This window comes from Pelobates fuscus, chromosome 1 (assembly GCF_036172605.1).
Source record: "Pelobates fuscus isolate aPelFus1 chromosome 1, aPelFus1.pri, whole genome shotgun sequence".
NCBI classification, from domain to species: Eukaryota; Metazoa; Chordata; class Amphibia; order Anura; family Pelobatidae; genus Pelobates; species Pelobates fuscus.
In genome coordinates, this window is record NC_086317.1 from 53,335,151 (window position 1) to 53,356,809 (window position 21,659).

The window sequence follows — 21,659 nt, forward strand, 5'->3', positions numbered from 1 at the left end:
CAATTCAATTTTGGTAATGGTTTTTGCTTTTTTTACATTCTATATACTTTTTATTTTATATTACTAGGTGTGCATACTTATCTTGGGTTTACTGAGCACTGTTCCCCAAACTCCTTGCAGGCATTATTGAGAGCCTTGTAGTTCCTGTTAGAAGCTTTCGTTAGCTCTAGTGAGCTAAGCCCTGTGCTTGCTCATTGCCTGATAATATCAGCTGATCGCTCTGAACCAATGAGCTAAGTCTTGATTCACTGGGCTTATCACAGACAAAGAGCTTTTGCCTGTCACCGAGCTGTAATGGAGGAACAGAGCGGCATCTGGCAAACCCTAGATGAAAAGTCAAATCATTTTAAAATGGTGTTACTACCTACAATAGAGGGTGCCAGGACTCTTCTAGCACCATAGCCGTAGATGTTATGCTGCTTTGGTGTGTTGTTCCTTTAGGATAAAGGTGTACAATTTACACTGAAAGTGTTAACACGTGCTGAAAAGTGGCTAACTCTTGTAAGATGTAAACTACTCTTGTATTTGCCTTATATCTACACACTATAAAGCCTCTTTTTTTTGCACATCGACAGTCTGCTTGATTCTGTTTCCAGAAAAAAAATGTGTCTGAATAGCTATGTAGCAAGATCTCTCTCTTTCTTCTCATGAGTCACTCATTATGCATATTTGCCCTTATATTATATTGTGTGCATATCTATCTATCTATCTATCTATATATCTATCTTTATATTTTTTTACAGACTTTTAGGAAAATTGTGTGATAAGTCAAGAAAATTGTCTTATTTTGCTCAATTTTCCTTGGAATTTACCTGTGAGTAAAAATAACAATCACAAAGAATAGCTTCCTTCCCACTGTGTTTGAGGCGTTCATAGCTCATGTAATGTCTTTGTGGGGTCAACGTGACATTAGGCAAGTTACTTTGGTCACATCGGTTAGATATGCTTAAAACTGTACGTGTTAAAGAAAGGCATTACTGTGTGTCCCCAAGCCCCTTACCCAATGATAACTGGACAAGGACCATTTATTTATTTATAAAATATTTTACCAGGATGGATACATTGAGATTTTTCCCATTTACAAGTATGTCCTGGCCAGTCCGCTGATCCAGACACGCAAAGATCTAGACGTATGTTGTTATTTCTTTTTCTTTATTATTTCTAGCTGCGTTAAGTTTTTATTTGTTTTGTTTGTTTTAGAAATTTATAAAATTTCCAATCAATATATCAAGTAAGTAACTAGTTTGTAATTAGTAAGTACTAAATTATTTCACTTTCAGTGTTACTACTTTATACCACTCGCCAAATGCTTATTAGTAGTGATGTACCGAACTGTCCGCCGGTGAACAGTTCCCGGCGAACTTAGCGTGTTCGCGTTCGCCGCGGCGGGCAGACACATGCGCAGTTCGATCCGCCCCCTATTCGTCATCATTGGGCAAACTTTGACCCTGTGCCTCTCGGTCAGCAGACACATTCCAGCCAATCAGCAGCACTCCCTCCCTTCCACACCCTCCAACCTCCCTCCCTCCATTTTCGATTCATTCGGAAGATGCATGCTTAGGGAGAGGAGGGAAAGTTTAGCTGCTGCTGATTAGATAGGGAAATTGATAGCTAGGCTAGGGTATTCAGTGTCCACTACAATCCTGAAGGACTCATCTGATCTCTGCTGTAAGGACAGCACCCCAAAAAGCCCTTTTTAGGGCTATAACATCAGGCTGCTTTTTTTTTTTCCTGTGTAATGTAATTGCAGGTGCCTGCCTGCCAGCTTCTGTGTGAGGTTCACATTGGATACTGTGCCTATTTGCCCAGTGCCACCACTCATATCTGTTTTAACAATAGGTTAAGCTTTACATTTAAAATAAATATTTTTTTTTCACTGTAATAGAAGAGCAGTTGCCTGCCTGCCAGCTTCTGTGTGAGGTTGGATGCCTTGCCCATTTGCACAGTCAGTGCCACCACTCATATCTGTTTTAACAATTGGTTAAGCTTTAGATTTTAAATAAATCATTTTTTTCACTGTAATAGAAGAGCAGTTGCCTGCCTGCCAGCTTCTGTGTGAGGTTCACATTGGATACTGTGCCTATTTGCCCAGTGCCACCACTCATATCTGTTTTAACAATAGGTTAAGCTTTACATTTAAAATAAATATTTTTTTTCACTGTAATAGAAGAGCAGTTGCCTGCCTGCCAGCTTCTGTGTGAGGTTGGATGCCTTGCCCATTTGCACAGTCAGTGCCACCACTCATATCTGTTTTAACAATTGGTTAAGCTTTAGATTTTAAATAAATCATTTTTTTCACTGTAATAGAAGAGCAGTTGCCTGCCTGCCAGCTTCTGTGTGAGGTTCACATTGGATACTGTGCCCACTAGCCCAGTGCCACCACTCATATCTGTTTTAACAATTGGTTAAGCTTTAGATTTAAAATAAATAATTTTTCTTCACTGTAATAGAAGAGCAGTTGCCTGCCTGCCAGCTTCTGTGTCAGGTTGGATGCCTTGCCCATTTGCACAGTCAGTGCCACCACTCATATCTGTTTTAACAATTGGTTAAGCTTTAGATTTTAAATAAATCATTTTTTTCACTGTAATAGAAGAGCAGTTGCCTGCCTGCCAGCTTCTGTGTGAGGTTCACATTGGATACTGTGCCCACTAGCCCAGTGCCACCACTCATATCTGTTTTAACAATTGGTTAAGCTTTAGATTTAAAATAAATAATTTTTTTTCACTGTAATAGAAGAGCAGTTGCCTGCCTGCCAGCTTCTGTGTCAGGTTGGATGCCTTGCCCATTTGCACAGTCAGTGCCACCACTCATATCTGTTTTAACAATAGCTTAAGCTTTAGATTTTAAAGAAATCATTTTTTTTCACTGTAATAGAAGATCAGTTAGTTGTCTGCAAGCGTCTGGGTGTCAGGCCTACTTCAGCATGTGCTCTGTAGACCTGTTCCAGCGTGCTTTGACAGTTGCCAATCATATTTGGTGTCTCTATAGCGTGCTTTTAAAACCAAAATTTGTTTTTCACTGTTATAGATTGAATAGCAGTTACTTGTCTTCAAGCGGGTGTCTCAGGCCTACAGTGTGTGCTCTGCAGAACTGTTCCAGTGCACATTGCCAATCATATCTGGTGTCTCTATAGCGTGCTTTTAAAACCAAAATTTGTTTTTCACTGTTATAGATTGAATAGCAGTTACTTGTCTTCAAGCGGGTGTCTCAGGCCTACAGTGTGTGCTCTGCAGAACTGTTCCAGTGCACATTGCCAATCATATCTGGTGTCTCTATAGCGTGCTTTTAAAACCAAAATTCGTTTTTCACTGTTATAGATTGAATAGCAGTTACTTGTCTTCAAGCGGCTCTGTCAGTCCTTCCTTCAGCGTGTGCTCTGCAGAACTGTTCCAGTGCACATTGCCAATCATATCTGGTCTCACAGTAGCTTGCACGCATAATACCACTAATCCCCCAAAAAATGACAGGCAGAGGCAGGCCACCCCGCAGGGGCCGTCGTGGTCGTGGTGCTGTGATTCCCTTTTGCCCTAGAATAATGCCCAGTTTTCAGAAGCCACGTACCCTGAACTTGAAAAGTTCTGAGGACTTAGTTGACTGGCTAACACAGGACACCCAATCTTGTACAGCCTCCGCTCGGAACCTTGACGCACCATCCTCCTCCAGCTTAGCTTCAGGCACCTCTCAAGATAGCACTCACCCGCCTGCCGCCACCACCAAAACTAGCACCACAGCCGCTTTACTTGGTATGTCAGAGGAGTTATTCACACACCCGTTTGAAGAAATGAGTGATGCGCAACCATTATTGCTAGAGGCTGTAGATAACAGGGATATGTCTCAGGCAGGCAGCATTAAACACATGGAGGTACGGTGTGATGATGATGATGTTGTACCCGCTGCTGCTTCCTTTTCTGAGTTGTCAGATACAAGCGAAGCGGTTGATGATGACGATGCGTCCATGGATGTCACGTGGGTGCCCGCTCGGCAAGAAGAAGAACAGGGCAAAAGTTCAGATGTGGAGACAGAGAGGAGGAGGAGGAGACGAGTTGGAAGCAAGGGGGGTCGTCGCAAGGAGCTAGTGGCACAGTCAGACAGCATGCATCGGCACCCGGGGTCAGCCCGACAGCACGCCAATCAACGCATGCTGTGTCCACCACCAGAATGCCGTCATTGCAGAGCTCAGCAGTGTGGCATTTTTTTTGTGTGTCTGCCTCTGACAACAGCGATGCCATTTGCAACCTGTGCCAAAGTAAACTGAGTTGTGGGAGGTCCAACACCCACCTAGGTACAACTGCTTTGCGTAGGCACATGATCTCACATCACAAACGCCTATGGGATCAACACATGAGTACAAGCAGCACGCCTACTCTAAGCCGCCATCCTCCTCCTGGTCCAGCATCTTCAGCCACGTCAACCACTGCTGTCCTTCTTGCCCCCTCTCAACCATCCGCCACTCCGTCTCCCGCCTTGAGCAGTTCCCGCTCATCTGCCCACAGTCATGTGTTTCTGTCAAGGACATGTTTGAGCGTAAGAAGCCAATGTCACCAAGTCACCCCCTTGCCCAGCGTCTGACAGCTGGCTTGTCCGAACTATTAGCCCGCCAGCTTTTACCATACAATCTGGTTGAGTCTGAGGCGTTCAAAAAACTTGTAGCTATTGGGACACCGCAGTGGAAGGTACCCGGCCGGAATTTCTTTTCACAAAAGGCAATCCCCAACTTGTACTCGATTGTGCAAAAGGAAGTCATGGCATGTCTGGCACACAGTGTTGGGGCAAGGGTCCATCTGACCACTGATACCTGGTCTGCAAAGCATGGTCAGGGCAGGTATATCACCTACACTGCGCATTGGGTAAACCTGCTGACGGCTGACAAGCAAGGAATGCGTGGCATTGCAGAGGAGTTGGTGACACCGCCACGAATTGCAGGCAGTCCTGCTGCCTCCTCCTCTACTCCTCCTACTCCATCCTCTTCCATAACCTCCTCGGCTGAGTCCTCTTGTGCCGCTGCTTCTTGCTCCACATAAACGGCACCCCCCCAGCTCCCCAGGTACTATTCCACATCCCGGATACGGCAGTGTCACGCCGTCTTGGGTTTGACTTGCTTGAAAGCAGAGAGTCACACCGGACAAGCACTCCTGTCCGCCCTGAACGCACAGGTGGAAAAGTGGCTGACTCCGCAGCAACTGGATATCAGCAAAGTGGTGTGTGACAACGGAAAAAATTTGATAGCGGCATTGAAGTTGGGTAAGTTGACACATGTGCCGTGCATGGCACATGTGTGTAATCTGATCGTACAACGCTTTGTGCATAAGTACACAGGCTTACAGGACGTCCTGAAGCAGGCCAGGAAGGTGTGTGGCCATTTCAGGCGTTCCTACACGGCCATGGCTCACTTTGCCGATATCCAGCGGCGAAACAACATGCCAGTGAGGCGCTTGATTTGCGACAGCCCTACACGTTGGAATTCAACACTCCTAATGTTCGACCGCCTGCTCCAACAAGAAAAAGCTGTTAATGAATATTTGTATGACCGGGGTGCTAGGACAGCCTCTGGGGAGCTGGGAATTTTTTTGCCACGTTACTGGACGCTCATGCGCAATGCCTGTAGGCTCATGTGTCCTTTTGAGGAGGTGACAAACCTAGTCAGTCGCAGTTGTGTGTGTGCGTGTGTATAGCTGTCTGCCTGTGTGTGTGTGTGTGTGTGACAGGGTGAAGATTTCTTGCACATGGGTGTGACAGGGTGAAGATTTCTTGCACAGGGCGCCCAAAGGCCTAAGGCTGGCCCTGCGCATGGGTCAGTGGCTCTGCACCAGACTTCCCTCCAATTGATCAAAGTTAAAGGATTTCAAGTGGACTGATTACAATTACAGGGCCTCTAAAGAGTCCTGTATTGTTATTTGTCGTCACTACCTTCCCGCGTCGGGAGTGGGTCATTTGCGCCCCTGCTGCCTTCCTTGCATGTGGTAGCTGTTTGTCAGGGATTTGTCAATCCATATCTGCCAAGTGACCCTATGACAGGGTGAAGATTTCTTGCACATGGGTGTGACAGGGTGAAGATTTCTTGCACAGGGCGCCCAAAGGCCTAAGGCTGGCCCTGCGCATGGGTCAGTGGCTCTGCACCAGACTTCCCTCCAATTGATCAAAGTTAAAGGATTTCAAGTGGACTGATTACAATTACAGGGCCTCTTAAGAGTCCTGTATTGTTATTTGTCGTCACTTCCTTCCCGCGTCGGGAGTGGGTCATTTGCGCCCCTGCTGCCTTCCTTGCATGTGGTAACTGTTTGTCAGGGATTTGTCAATCCATATCTGCCAAGTGACCCTATGTAGGGGTAACAGTCCCTATTCTGCTCTGTGTCAGTGTGTATCATGGTCTCTGTGGACAGGGAACAGTCTCTATTCTGCTCTGTGTCAGTGTGTATCAGGGGTTTTGAGGACAGGTGTCAATCCATATCTGCCAAGTGATCCTATGTATATCTGCTGTCAGTACACAGGAAAAGTTTAAATATTTCCTGTTCTACGTTCTCTGCAACTCCACGCACCGACTCATCCAATACGTGAAGATCTGGGGTTTCTCTGACTCTCCTCAGTAGTGTATCAAACAGAGTCTGCACTGTGGTAACACGGACATCTTCAGGACATAACTCAACTATTTGCAGATAGGCAGTCTGCAGCTTCTCTTTTTCACCTGTTCTCTTCTTTCTCTTATGCGTATTCTTGTCTATATGCAGGTGGTCTCTTGCCTTTCTTTTACCCAATTCGTTCCTTCCATATGGTTTCAAAAGATCTCTGGCATCATTACTTTCAACGCAAATAACGTCATCATAGTTAGTCTCCTCATTATTCACCGGGAAGAGAGTGTTTGCACTGACTACCCACAGCATGCTCTTGCCATTGCCTACTCCACCTTCAACGACAGGGTGCAAGTCCCAAGGAGAAGGATCATTCACTTTATTATCTGTCTTTATTTCACAAGTAGTGCCTGGAACATCCTCATGGGTCACAAGATGTAAATCTGGACTAATGTCAACCCCAGGGTCTGGAAAATCATCAATTTGAAATTTTTCGAATAATCCCAGTGGGCTGCCACATTCTTCCTCCTCTGGTGGTATTAAAGTTTGCAGAGATTCACTATGGGGTGGTGTCAAGCATTTTGGAGAACAATTAAGCATCTCCATCCCAATACGTTTCAGATGTCCTATCAGCTCTTCCACCCTATGGGCAGGCTACCCGTGACGTCATTACTCACGGCCCTATTTCACGCGGACACTCTGTGTCAGTGTGTATCCTGGTGTCTGTGGACAGGGAACAGTCTCTATTCTGCTCTGTGTCAGTGTGTATCATGGTCTCTGTGGACGGTGAACAGTCTCTATTCTGCTCTGTGTCAGTGTGTATCATGGTCTCTGTGGACAGGGAACAGTCTCTATTCTGCTCTGTGTCAGTGTGTATCAGGGATCATTAGGATAGGTGTCAATCCATATCTGCCAAGTGACCCTATGTAGGGGGAACAGTCCCTATTTTGCTCTGTGTCAGTGTGTATCAGGGGTTTTGAGGACAGGTGTCAATCCATATCTGCCAAGTGACCCTATGTAGGGGGAACAGTCCCTATTCTGCTCTGTGTCAGTGTGTATCAGGGGTTTTGAGGACAGGTGTCAATCCATATCTGCCAAGTGACCCTATGTAGGAGGAACAGTCCCTATTCTGCTCTGTGTCAGTGTGTATCAGGGGTTTTGAGGACAGGTGTCAATCCATATCTGCCAAGTGACCCTATGTAGGGGGAACAGTCTCTATTCTGCTCTGTGTCAGTGTGTATCAGGGCTGGGCTTTGAGGACAGGTGTCAATGTTAGGTGATTTCTGCCCTTTATGGATTAAAAGCAGACTCTGCATCAACTGTGCAATTTCCCATGGGAGTTTTGCCATGGATCCCCCTCTGGCATGCCACAGTCCAGGTGTTCGTCCCCTTGAAACAACTTTTCCATCACTATTGTGGCCAGAAAGAGTCCCTGTTGGTTTTAAAATTCGCCTGCCCATTGAAGTCAATGGCGGTTCGCGCGGTTCGCCGGTTCGCGAACATTTGCAGAAGTTCGCGTTCGCTGTTCGCGAACCGAAAATTTCGGGTTCGCGACAACACTACTTATTAGTGAGAGGGGGATGTTAGGGTATATTGCATGTTAGGAGTAGGTGTATTTTGTGAAATGAAGACCCCAGTCACCAAGAGGTATCAAGAGATAGTGCATCCCCAGGATTATTAAACTTTATTAGACAGACATATAGACCACTCTTTTCCACTTCAATGCACACAGGGTGGAGAGAGGGTGTAGGACAAAAGTTCTACTAGGGGTACCTCTGATTAACCTGTTGGCCAACATACACCTGGGCATCTGGGTAGTGGCTGTTTGAATTGCTTATATTCTGTATTTACTTACCACCACCTGTACTGGTCCGAGGAACTCTAAATCCTTTTTTTTTTTTTTCCTTTTAAATTCCTCCCAACATGAGTCAGATGGGCCAAGAAAGCTGTGAAGCTGATTTAGGGTTGTTCCCACTCAGGATAACCCATGCACAGTGTTCTGATGACACTGGCATGGACTCAATCTTCTGAATACCGTTTACAAATTATGAGAGTGTCAAATAGGCTCATGCATTGATTGCTGGGTGGCATTTCTTTGGATCCACAGATGTGGGACACAAGGAAACACATTTGGGGTGTTGGAAAAGAAGCTCCAATTTCGGACTGATTGCCCTGCAATTGTTTTATCAGTCTATTCTCTCAAAATGCTGTTATAATAATTGTAATTGTGCTCATTAAGGACAGCAAAACATGTGCCTGCAAAATGCATTCAGAATGAAAACCTGGAATTAGTAATGTTCATGTTTTTCATTTTTCTGAAAAAACAAATCTGCTTTGTGACTGAAGAATAAATGATCTAGTGTAAAGGAAATATAATAAAATTGATAATACAGTAATAAACGTAACTAAAAAAAAATCCTGTCTTTAGCAATAAAATATTAATCAGCTGTATCAAGATGATATCACATAATACCAAACATTACTAGAATGAAAGTATGCAATGTGCTCCAACCACACTGCCCTACATCCATAGCTATTTAAAGTTCCGTTTTGAGTAACTGTTCAATCTGCAAGTTTATACAGTTGTGCCGGTGGAAGACATATATCATAGCTTGGCATCTCTACTTAACAGGATTTCATGCCATCAGCTAAGTGACTCATGCAATCACATTGCTAATTTCCAGTCATTTCCCTATTGACTACAGTGCTTTTTCTGATATTACTATTTTTCAATGAGGCTCCCCCTTGTCTACTGTCCTTTCTTCAAGGTTATCTTCTCTCTGCTATATCTTTTCCATAACCCGCATTTTAAAAAGTATTCTTCTTTCTGTGGCAGGTCCTATATTTTACCATGTGCTTATTCCCTACTGTGCATTTATCAAGGAGAGTTAATACCGGCCCTATTTATCTCACGTTATTGTTCGAACATGAAGCCTATTAACTGATCAAGATAAACAAAATCCTGTCGCTATCCTAAGCATTGTGCCATATTATTGCATGATTAACTGGGTACATGTTTCAAGTTCTAGAAACAAACATTCATTTAAGTTTACTTGACGTTATGATGATATTCTGCAGTGCTATAAATAATGTTTTTAAAAGGTATGTTTATCTTTCATACCTGACATACTTTGAAGTTTCATTTATATACTGAAATTGTCCATTTTCAAATAATGTGAATTATGATGTAGGTGCATTGATCAATCACTTGCACTAACAAGGGATTTATTCAATAAATAATAGTTGTGGTGTGTGAGATATGCCAAGCACCTTGTTTGAAGCTTGTATGTGCACCTTGAGACACTGCACATACAGATTTTAACATTTAATCAGTTGGGTGCCATTAGGTTGGTTCCAAACAAGAGTTATGGGCTAGCTAATGTCAATTCTGTACATACTCCTATGTCTAGAATTGCATTAATTGGATGAGAGTTGTCAGCTGATACTCTCATCCAAAGAATGCTGGCAGGATCGATTGATATTGTCACTGGCCAACAGGTCACTTGGAGCTTGGAAAGGATTCAGGTAAGAGGGCAAACCATTGCCTGAAAAAAAGAGCCAAGCTACTAGTGGCATCATAACTGCTGTAGTGTTTATGATGTTTGGATTATATATGTCCTATTTGGTCTGAGATTTGGTCTGAGATTAGGGTCCATAGACTACACAGAGGTAATCCATTATTTTTACGCATTCATTACAGTGAATGGTAGTACAGATGACCTGCAGAGTTTAAAAAATAAATAAATTAGCAGATCATCTACGTTTCAACCCTACCTGGACCTTTTTCAAGATGAAAATTGTCCAGGTGGGGCCACGACATAGCCTTGTTTGTTTCACCTGAAACGTTTGCATAGGAAGTTCTGAAAGTGCTCCTATTTTATATTTTATATATATATATATATATATATATATATATATATATATATATATACTGTATTTGTACAGTTGCAAATCAAGTTTGATTTCAAAACTTTCAGACTTTCAGCTGTTTGCAATGAACACATCAAACAAAAGCAACTGTAATAGCTCAACATCACGAATGCTTCAAGTGGTTTCCTCATATTCAATTGAAAATGCAACTTATAATGACTTCTCCAGTCTCAAAATGATTCAACCCCCTGAATAGAATCTCTCACAACAGCACAAATATGCAACACAAGTGTTGTCTCAAGCACGCCTGATGCAACTAATCAAGGGCTTTATTAGTTGCACCAGATGTGCCTGAGCTAGAACACTTGAAATACCTGAACTACCTAGGAGTTTGTTAAGTGTCACATTTCACTGCATGTTATACATATATAGTTACACTTGAAAAAGCCCCATTTCAAGTGGCAAAACTAGTCATGTTGACACCAGTGTCCGACAGCCTGAAAGATGGGGAAAAATCCATTATATATCAAGATTGAAGTCTTAACCTGATGCTTTTGTTACGGGCACGTTGCCTTATATAGTTACATTTGTGCTATGTAGTGGTTATAATACAAGCTGTAATCTCGGACATTGAAAGACAATTATCCCTGTGACTTGATTTTAATGGTATTTAATATGAAGTAAAGCATTTGAATCTGGATTGCTGGTGATCCTGCCATCCTTGGGAAAGATCTAATTTTGTATTTGCCTGGATCAAATGGTGTCAAGAGCTTGATTCCCAAGGTGCTTAGCTGTTTGATTGACACAAAGTCGGTCCTGCCTTGTGAGTTTATCCATTAAGGGTTATTGTTTGAAGAAATGTTTTTGTATGTATGTGTATGCTAATAATCTATATCTTGTTATTTTTCACGTTTACAGAATATTATGCCCAGTGTATAACTATACTTTTTATTGTAATTGTCAGTGTCTGTATTTATATCTGTCACATTACTGAAGTCCATCATACTTTAATACTATTTCTAACCTGATCTAACCCTACACTTAACTTACCCTTTCTAGCTCTGTCTAAGTCACAGTGATCCAATTTTCAGGCTGGCTCTGTAACACGGTAGCAAGAGGTCTCATGTTTGAAATGCTTAGCAATAGCCCAATATATGCCACAATTGGCATGTACCAGGAGCTCTCACTACCACCAATAATTTTTGAAAGCACCTGGCATCCAATCATAGTGGCATAGGATGCCATTGTCAGACTGCCTTCTCACGAGGAGTTCAATATAGGCCTTTTCGCAATCAGCAAGACCCCTGATTTGTAAGGTGTTTTTGTGCGTAGCTCATTACTTAGCGCAGTAGATATGGCATGAAGGGGTTAATTTTAATTGTGGTATATATTTATTCACAATGGAAAATGATTTGGACACAGAAGGCATAGTCTGACGATCTGGCAGCAACAATACCTTATTGAATAATTGCATCATTTTCTTCATCACCTGCCTTGACAACTATTGGAGATCTTCATTACATTTTAGAAAAAGATCTTTAAATAACAGATAACCATGACAGCCTAAGCTGTCATAGCTCTTTAACCCCTTAAGGACACATGACGTGTGTGACACGTCATGATTCCATTTTATTCCAGAAGTTTGGTCCTTAAGGGGTTAAAGGGACACTATAGTCACCTGAACAACTTCAGCTTAATGAGGTTGTTCAGGTGAGTGCTACAGCTCCCTGCAGCCTTTTTCTTGTAAGCACTGTCTCTATATATAGTGTTTGCATGCAGAGTTTGGAGTAGGAGGGGGGCGGGTATAGAAAGCGAGCTGAGCTGTCAGTCAGACAGCTAAGCTCGCGAACGCGCATTCCGCACACATGCGCGGTAAAGCGCTGAGTGTCTTCATAGGGCGGCAGTCAATGCTGCTCTATGAAGAACGCGATTGGTGCAGGGCGAAGCCGCGCATGCACACCACATCGCGATTGCACACCTATTGGGCGGCATGGCTGGGAGCTCGGCGCTGGAACGGAGGTAAGTTTTTAATATAAAAACGCGCCGAAAATTATTTTAAATAAATGAAAGTTCATATAAAAGCAAGGAGGAAGGCTGGGGGACCTGTCTTTCTTGCTTTTATATGTTGACTATAGAGTCCCTTTAAGGGATTGAAAGAACACAGTATGCAGTAGAGTCATTACATCTTAATATAGTGGTTTTGGCTCAAAAAGACTGACCCTGCATCCGTTTGTAATCGATTTCCAACTAATTGTGTTTTGTCTTAATTTTGGATATTTGGTTAATTCTGTAACTCCAAATCTCAAAACAAAGAAAATGGTCAATGGATTCAGAGTTCCATCCATGGCACAAAACATAAAGATGACTTATGGTAAAAGAAGATTGATGCCTAGGCACTGTCACAAAATTTTGATTTAATTCACAGAACAAGTGAGAAGTGACCAATAGAGAGGGAAATCGTGGTACTGCTCCTCATCTTCTTCTCTCTCTCGGTTACTTCTTCTTACAGCTATAAACATGAAAGGTAAACTAAAGGGCAGGAAAATGTGCCTGCATAATATTTATATTTTGTAGAACACTGATTTTCATGTTTTTTTTTTGTTTCAATAGTTATTATGAAATGATTGCATGGACAATATGTATACTAACTGAAACATCGCAGGGACAAATTCTAAATAAACTAAGTTACAATTACTAAATTACAATAAGTTTTCTGTAAAAAGTCAGTGTTTACATTTCTCTCAAAAAACACATTGTACGTTTTGCATCTTCATGCTCAGCATCAACATTCCACATGATCACTGGACAGTCATTGATCTGTCTCTGATTCAGTCTGGCTAACCATAGCATGCACCAACCTGTCCATCCTGATGGAATCCTGGTACTGGCAAGGCCCCTTCATCTTTCAGATGGTCCACTGCCAGGGTTAAGATTTTTGATAAATGTGCCTGAAATTTACTTTAGTGTCCTCCATAGTGTCCCCTTAGAGGCTACATTGCACAGGAGGATATATGGATGATTGAAAGGGGGCACAAACATTGTACTGTAAGAGTTCTGGGACTAAATGGGGCCACATCTCTGGCTCTATATTTTCCCATTAATATAAAATACCTCAACTGTGTAGTTATAGCAAAATATTACAATACATTACATATTACATGACCCCACAAGAAAAAGTGCTGTCCAATTTTCAGAGATATTTTGACTATGGTATAATAGATTCAAGCTCATTGATGTAGAAATTGCCATTACCAAAGTTATCTTTACCTATTACAATAAAATCGAATACTAAGATAAAGATCCCTCAGAGCCATTTATAGTTTAAATAAAGGTTTTGTTGGGGGTACTGTAGTCAGGTGTTCTTCATGATATGAAGAGAGTTTTTAGAGTTGTAAAAGGATCGCTAGATGTTGTCACAGTTAAGCCTAGATACCCTAGATAAGAGTTCTTATTTGAAAGAGGACACTTCATGAGGGCAGGCCAGATAACCCTCCTTAACATATTGCGGAAAAGTGAATGTTTGTCATGCAGTCCCTTAGCAATGAAGGGTTAAGGACCCCATTGTCTTTTCTTGATAGAGAATGAACAGAAGATCAGCATCAAAGCCTTTCTGTTGCAAGAACGTCATACCCTATTCTTGGTTAGTGGGCAGGAAGGTGCGAGACAAGCCACGTGCTGCTTGTTATTCAACTGATGAACATTAGGATTGATAAAAGGAAGTTCAACTACCGCTACGCATAGCTTAGAGAATGGGGGTGGACTTGTCTACTTGTTTTGAGGCAGCTACAGGGATCCCTGCGTTTTTAAAAGTATTTGCATTCACACATGTTATTGTTAGTCTAGTTGGTAACTTACATACAGTTATTTTATTCAGTGATACAGATCAGGGTAAATCAGATCAGAAAAAGGCAGTTTGATATTAAATGTCTATCTGTCTCAGTTGGAGAATGTGCACAAACTGGTGCTTATTACTTAATAACTGCAATTATTTCTCACATGTAACCAAAGACTAGTAAGCTCTGTGAATCGATTTGTCACCACTTTGTCTTCAGTGAAGAGTTTATTTTATTTGACTATTATTTCACCCTGTATCCATAGAATGTGTATCAAACTTTACTGGGCAGAATCTCCATGTAGGAATAAACTTTGAATTAAATAAAAGACCAAATACATAGGAAACTTGTTATGATTTAAATATATCTAGCAAAAGCCTTTAATATTTTTTTTCTTTCAGCTACCTGTATAGAAGGATGTGTGGGTTCAACATTTGGAAAATGTGCAATTTTCTTTTTTTCTGTGCTTAAATAGAACTAAATACATATGTCCAATCATCACAGCTTGCTCACAGTTTGCTCACAAACATAACTTGTTATGAATAAGGGAAGGGGCCAAATGTATCAGAAAATGAAAACAACTGTACAAAGACATTCATTGTTAATGTTTTTTTTTATTTTTTTTAAATTTATATGTTACATATTTTTTTTGTAAGTATTTAAATTTACAAAATTCACATCATTTTAAATGCAAAGTAACTCCTATTTCAGTGATTCATAACTCCCATAGTTATCCTTTATAGAAGTCAGTGTGGACTTATTAATAAGAAGAGCTCGAAGGAAACTCACAACAACATTAGTTACTTTAGGGATGAATACAAACTCTTAAACAAACTTTTTTACCCAGCCCATTCTCACTTAGCTGAACTTGGCGGAACAAGGGAATTGTGAAAGAATTTTGAGAAAAGAGTAAAGTATTTGAAAAAAACTGAATATTTATATTTGAAAATTGCAGAACACATAACCAGTTTAGATTGAAAAGACTTTACACACTTCTTACTGCTTGATAAAATCTCTTTAAATCATAGTATATATAGGGTATATAGATATATGTATATAGATTCAAATAATCCTTAACTGTGTGTAGCACACGGTACTCACACTATAGACAAAAGCTTTTTTCTGAAATTGCTATTTTGGGTTTTAACCATTGCATTGCCATACCGGTAAATAAAAGCTATTAACAATTAAAGGGTTAACTCATTGTTCAGTGCCAATAGCATATGCAATGATATCCTACAGCCATAATGTATAATAAGCCGTAAAAGGAAATGTTTTAGTACTCATCCATCAATCAAATCAAGTCAAGATGTTTTTTTATCCCTATGACTGTAGGTTAATAAAATAAAATCATATTTTGTTAATTTAAGAATACAATAAATATGTGTATGTTTAGTGATTCAGAAAGGTATCAATGTCTAACCAAAGTATTTCATTTGAGTCTTGTTGTAACAGTCATTATGGACCTTGGGCAGTTTAGATACATCCCATTCCAGACATTTGTCCCTTACAACAATCTAAGCAAGGATTCTAGCAACCAATTACGACACGAATGTACTCAGAATCCCAAATATGTTTTGTATGGTGGCATAAAAGTACCATGGCTTCTATTGAAAGTGTGCATCATGGTTTCCATAGCGGTCATAGTTGCAACAAGAGGCATCACAGATACAACATTTAGTTATAATCTTGAAGGTCATTCATCCTGTCTGGTTTTTATCCATATATGAGCACAGGTGGTACTTTTATTAGTCCAGTTGGATTTGTCTGAATGAGTTAGAGAGTTATGCACTGACAGATCCACCTGTGTTTTAAACACCTGCGCTGCTGCTAAGCCATGCATTTTCACAACATGTCTAAACACCTTATGTTTTAAGTAAACTTGTGGATATCATTGCTTATGATGCTTAAGCAATGTTAGTATTTCAAGTAAGAGTCACAGTTGAGGCCCATCACCTGTCGCATTATAATTCTCATTAATCCAAGTAATCAGTTACATAGTACACATAAAGAATGAGAGAGAGAGAGAGAGAGAGAGAGAGAGAAAGAGAAAGAGAAAGAGAGAAAGAGAGAAAGAGAGAAAGAGAGAAAGAGAGAAAGAGAGAAAAAGAGAAAGAGAGAGAGAAAGAGAGAGAAAGAAAGAAGCCAAGGTTAGGGATAGCCAACAGGTAGTTTTCCAACTGTTGTTAAATTACAACTCATACGGTGATCCTCCAACCACATTATGTGTATACCATATAAAATGCCAAAATAGCAGAGTATTGCAGTATGCAATGATACCTTTTTTTTTGGACTAACATAATTTTTCACAGACAAGCTTTCGAGAGTTTTCCTCTCTTCCTCAGGTCTGAAGCTATACTGATCAATCTGATAGAGTTTAACACTTAAAACAACTGATGATAGAGAGGGCGAGAGAGGGGGGTGGGGTGTCATAAATAGCAGAAGATGTGCCTGAAAGTGAAAGGTGCAGGTTGGCTGAGAATAGACAGAATAGTGGCATAATGCATATCAAAGGGTATCCTAAAGCAGTATATTTGAGAAAGTTTGGACCTATGCTTCTTGTAGCACATCCTTTATAGTTTTATACACTTCATAATGATGTACTGCATCATAAAAACACACCAATCTGGCTTACATTATTACACCACGCTGGCAAGTCATTAGTTTAAATCAAGGAACATATCTATATCTTCTTGTGCCACCAAATCTATGGTAATCTATGCACAGTTCCCAACCTACTGGTAAAGGTAGGAAGAAAAGAAGGAATATTTTATAAAATGTATGTGGTTTAACCCCTTAAGGACACATGACATGTGTGACATGTCATGATTCCCTTTTATTCCAGAAGTTTGGTCCTTAAGGGGTTAAAGAGAATACAATTGGTAAACCATAAAGTAAGGCAACATGATTTTTCTCTCTGATTTCACATTGATTTCACAGTGCCCAACCAAGTATTAAGGACTCTTCCTACACTTCTATCTCAGCACATTCTTGTGATTCTTTATATGTTAGCATCTTAAGAAGATTCCCTAAAGAGAAAACATTGCAACTCAATAGATAAGAAAAGTTGGGTATGAGTTGTAATTTTTTTTTTACATTGTTCTTTTTAATTATGATTTAGACTAAAAGTGAGTGTTAGCCTAGAGCAATCAGATCACCATGGTAGTTGAAGACAGCAGCACCCAGAAAAGAAGGTAAAGTAATTTACTCTTATAACTCTACCACACCATTCACCGGGGTGAGCAAAATTAGATCTGTCAGGTGACAGTGTATCTTTACGAGATCACCGTTTCTATGAACACTCCCTACCTTTCTCTATTGGCTTGCTGCCCATTCTTCTCTATCAATATAATGCTCATCCTTATAAAACTGCTGCATCTCAAACATAACCTTTCAGCACCTTGCCCTGACTCCATATGCACAATCCCCATCATTAGCATGCTACATCTGTCTCAACTAGTTCTATACTCATCTTTTGAAACTAATTGGTCCCTCAAACTATCAGCACCCATTCCATACATTTCAAGAAGCACAACAAGAACCCTTCTCTATTACAAACTTCTCCATGAACCCCATTGTCATTCTGCCTAACAAGAACCGTTTTCATGTTTCTATATAAGCCCTATCCAGAGCCTGCACTGTGAGCATTGTCTAGCATTGTCTATCCACACTCTCCACGGTTTTCTCAATAAGTCCTTTCCTTCTTTATCTAAAGAAACATGCTGCAGAGAATAGGTCTGTGCTGCCACACACAGATCTCACACACAGTGATTGACAAGTAAGGACTGCAATCTATGGATGACTTCTTTTGTTAAACTCCCCCACACCCCATGCCAAAGGTGAGCAGTGGAGGGGTGTGAGTGGAATTAAATGAATTAAGAATCAGTAGAACCTCTTTGTTAGCAGTTTTGAATGTATGTGCCACCATGTAATATACAAGGAAAAAATATTAGCTCATTCTTTTAAATGTATTTTTTGTATTTTTATAGACAGACATGTTATATTATTTTTGATAAAAAAAATTAAAAGCCTCTCTTGAGTGCCAAGAAATAAGAAATATCTGGCTGAAAGACAAAGAATTGTGAGAGTTTGAGCCTTGATCCACTTGAGGGGCTCCATACGGACTCCTAGGAGTTAACTAACTGGAATTCATGTAGCTGTTAGAGAATGATGGGGGTTTTAATCCAACAACTGGAAGGTTGGAGTTGGACATTCAGCGGTGACCTCATGGGAATTGCTAAGGTTCTCAGACGATTATGGGACTTTTACTACAACAATAGTTGGATGGCTGGTTTCTGTCATTCAGTTACTGATTCTGTCAAATGAAATAGATCCAGTCCCACAACAGCTGGAAGGCAGTTAATACTGAAATATAGAATCGGACTACTTAGTCACATTTAGCTTATTCTGTATTACTTCATCAGATTGAGAAACAAAAGACATTGGAGATCCTTGCAGCAGGCACTGGGTGAAACAAGCGTGCAGTGCAAGCATGCTGTCAAGTTTCCATCTAGCTGGGTGCTCTGTGCTCTGCATTGCCCAGCTTCACTTTCATTTGCTGCATTGCACCTCTGTTTACCCAACTGAAATCATGTGGGAAATGTGCAGCCCTTAAATGAATCGTTCTAGTGAAAGTGGAGCTGCCAGTGAAATGCTAGAATAACCTCCTGATACATGTGGGGTTAACAGAGGGAGCTATTTTTCTGCAGTCTATTTACCACTATAATCAATTCTCAAATTATTTCACTTTAAGCGTATGGCAAAAGTTGTATTTTTTTTTTCTCACTTAATAAAACAGCAAACCACATGGCAATAAATTAATTAAGTATATTTATTTCATGTGCTGTGACATGTCAGAAATAATTCACAATGAAATATAGTATTTATTTCTGAACTGCATACAGTATGTGAATGGAAATAAAGAATACACACAAACACACACACACACACACACACACACACACACACACTAATAGGTGACACACACACACAAACACACACTAATAGGTGATACACACACACAGTTGATACACACACACACACACACACAAACACACACAGTTGATACACACAAACATACTAATAATTGACACACACACACACACACACACAAACACACACACACACATTAATAGTTGATATCTCTGTGATGGTAACAATATATTCTTGCATTCACTGCTTTCCATTGTTAATAGAACATTAGGATCCCACTGCTAATTCTGTATTGTAAAGCTGACCACATTGTACTGCAAGGAGATTTACTGCAAAATCTATGACAACCCCTTGGCTACTGCCTTTACAGATTATTTTAAAATCTTTTTTGCTAAAGGTAGTATTGATCCCGAGAGACCCTCTTACTCTGTTTTACATTTACTGATTCCCACAGAGAAACCCTAAGGTTTCATTCAACCTTTGACTATGAAAGTCTTAAAGAGTTCCTGCTGACTCCCCTCTCTGCACATGAGAAGCAATTGGGAGGTGCAGAGTGACTTCTGTTAGCAGTAACACTGCAGATAATTGCAAGGTTGGTATTCTGAGCACTGCACACAGATACATGCTCAGCTCCAGTCTTACCTTTTCAGTAAATCTTAAAAATCACTCTAACAATGGATGCAGACTCACAACTCAGATGCAAAGCAACACTTCCCCTTTTTCTCTACATGAAAGAACTGGCTCTCTAGGGACCAGATGAGGTCCCTTTAACCCTTAAAATGCGACGAATTATGCACTATTTCACATGGATGTCTGTAACTTGAAGAATTAACTATGTAGGCACCAGCATGTGCTACTAAACTATCTGGCATTCCTAGGGTTAATAGTAGGCACACCCTCTTCAATCAACAGCACTTCATACCCATTACATTGAAGAGTAATGTCTGGTCAAATATGAACATATTTGCATTATTATTGCGTGTGTGTGTGTGTGAGAGGGTGTGTGTATGCTATGTGTTTGTGGTTTTATATATATATATATATATATATATATATATCAAATGATCCTAGAAATGTAAAATGTAATGTAAATGTAATTCTTTCTATCAAGCAGAAAATATAACATTCCTATATTTTTGTTTTCAGTGCTGATACGAGAGAGGGTTACATAGGGTTCATAATACTCTTGCCAACTTGTTCTGAGATACCAAATCCTGTAATGTATGCAGTTCTGGAGTGATGCGAATAAATGCAATGTATCATAATTCAAATTCCATCAAGAACCCTGCTTACAATAGATCAATAATGGATCTAGAATCAATTTAAGCTTGCTGGGGCATCCAGCCTTTTAATTGGCAGAGATTATTTCTTATTCTCTTCTTGTAAATTGCACTCAATGGGTTAAAAAAGCCTTCTCCCCATATAAAAGTTACACCATGTTATCCAATGTATATTCATGATATATTTCCTTTTGTAAGATACAAACAAGCACATGATTATTCACTTATTGACCTAGAAAGAGAGTTCACATGACAAGCAAAAACAACACCATACAATAATTTAGCCAGCTTTCATAAATGACTTAGTATGTAAGGTAAGTGAAATGTTATGATGTGTGTTTTTTGTTTGTTTTGTTTTGTTTGTTTGTTTGTGTTACTCCTCTGCTCTGGAAGTAGTAGAATTTACAAATATGAAATGTTTACAAATATGTAAGTGATCATGTTAAACAGACTGTTATCCACTGTGGGACTTACCTTCTGAGATGAGATTGCATTCACAAGTCAGTCACTTCCATTATTGACATAGATATTCATGCAACTTTCACAGAAGACCTTTAGGCATAGGGGACAAAATGACACCAGGTGTTCAATACTTTACAAGAACAAGAGATCAACCAGGGGTTGCTTCCCTGTAGCTGTCCACCTCTATCCAAATCCTTTCTTCAGTGGAGAATTGTGACCCGTTATCTGTATCACTATTAATGCAGACAGCACAAGGCATTGCATACAAATGGTTGCATGCAGCAGCTCTTGTCTAAGCCTCTGTTAGGATGCAGGGTCCTACTGCCTCCTGGCTCTCATAGAATTGCAAAGCAGTACAAAGCAAGCAGCATCTCCTCTATTCTGAAGGGGGCAGGGGATCGTTTGAAATAGGGAGATCAGAGGATGGAATACAATGTGACAATACAGTGTAACTCTACATTTCTCAAATTATAGACAAACATTTGCTGTTATATTTGGACACTGGTTACAGGGCAGTCCATGATATAGTGAGGAAAAAAGACAAAGGGGATTTTTGTTATTTTAATTTGTAAGAAATCCATATAAATGTACAATCTGAACTGGATATAGATTATAAACACTGGAACTGATCTATACTGCTTATCAATATTTTACACAGATAAGACATCCCTATTTATACAAATATAAATGACAAACAATAAAAGACTTATTTTAGA

The 21,659-nt window shown here is 40.2% G+C and overlaps 1 protein-coding gene across 1 annotated transcript in view; it reads right to left on the reverse strand.

Moving 5' to 3' along the window:
* Positions 1 to 21,196, reverse strand: part of ROBO1 (roundabout guidance receptor 1) — a 903,637-nt gene extending 882,441 nt beyond the window's left edge. The window contains exon 1 of the mRNA XM_063448635.1: positions 20,956 to 21,196. The gene's annotated coding sequence lies outside the window, so the exon portion shown is untranslated. The remainder of the gene's footprint in view (positions 1 to 20,955) is intronic.
* Between the last annotated feature and the right edge of the window lie 463 nt (positions 21,197 to 21,659).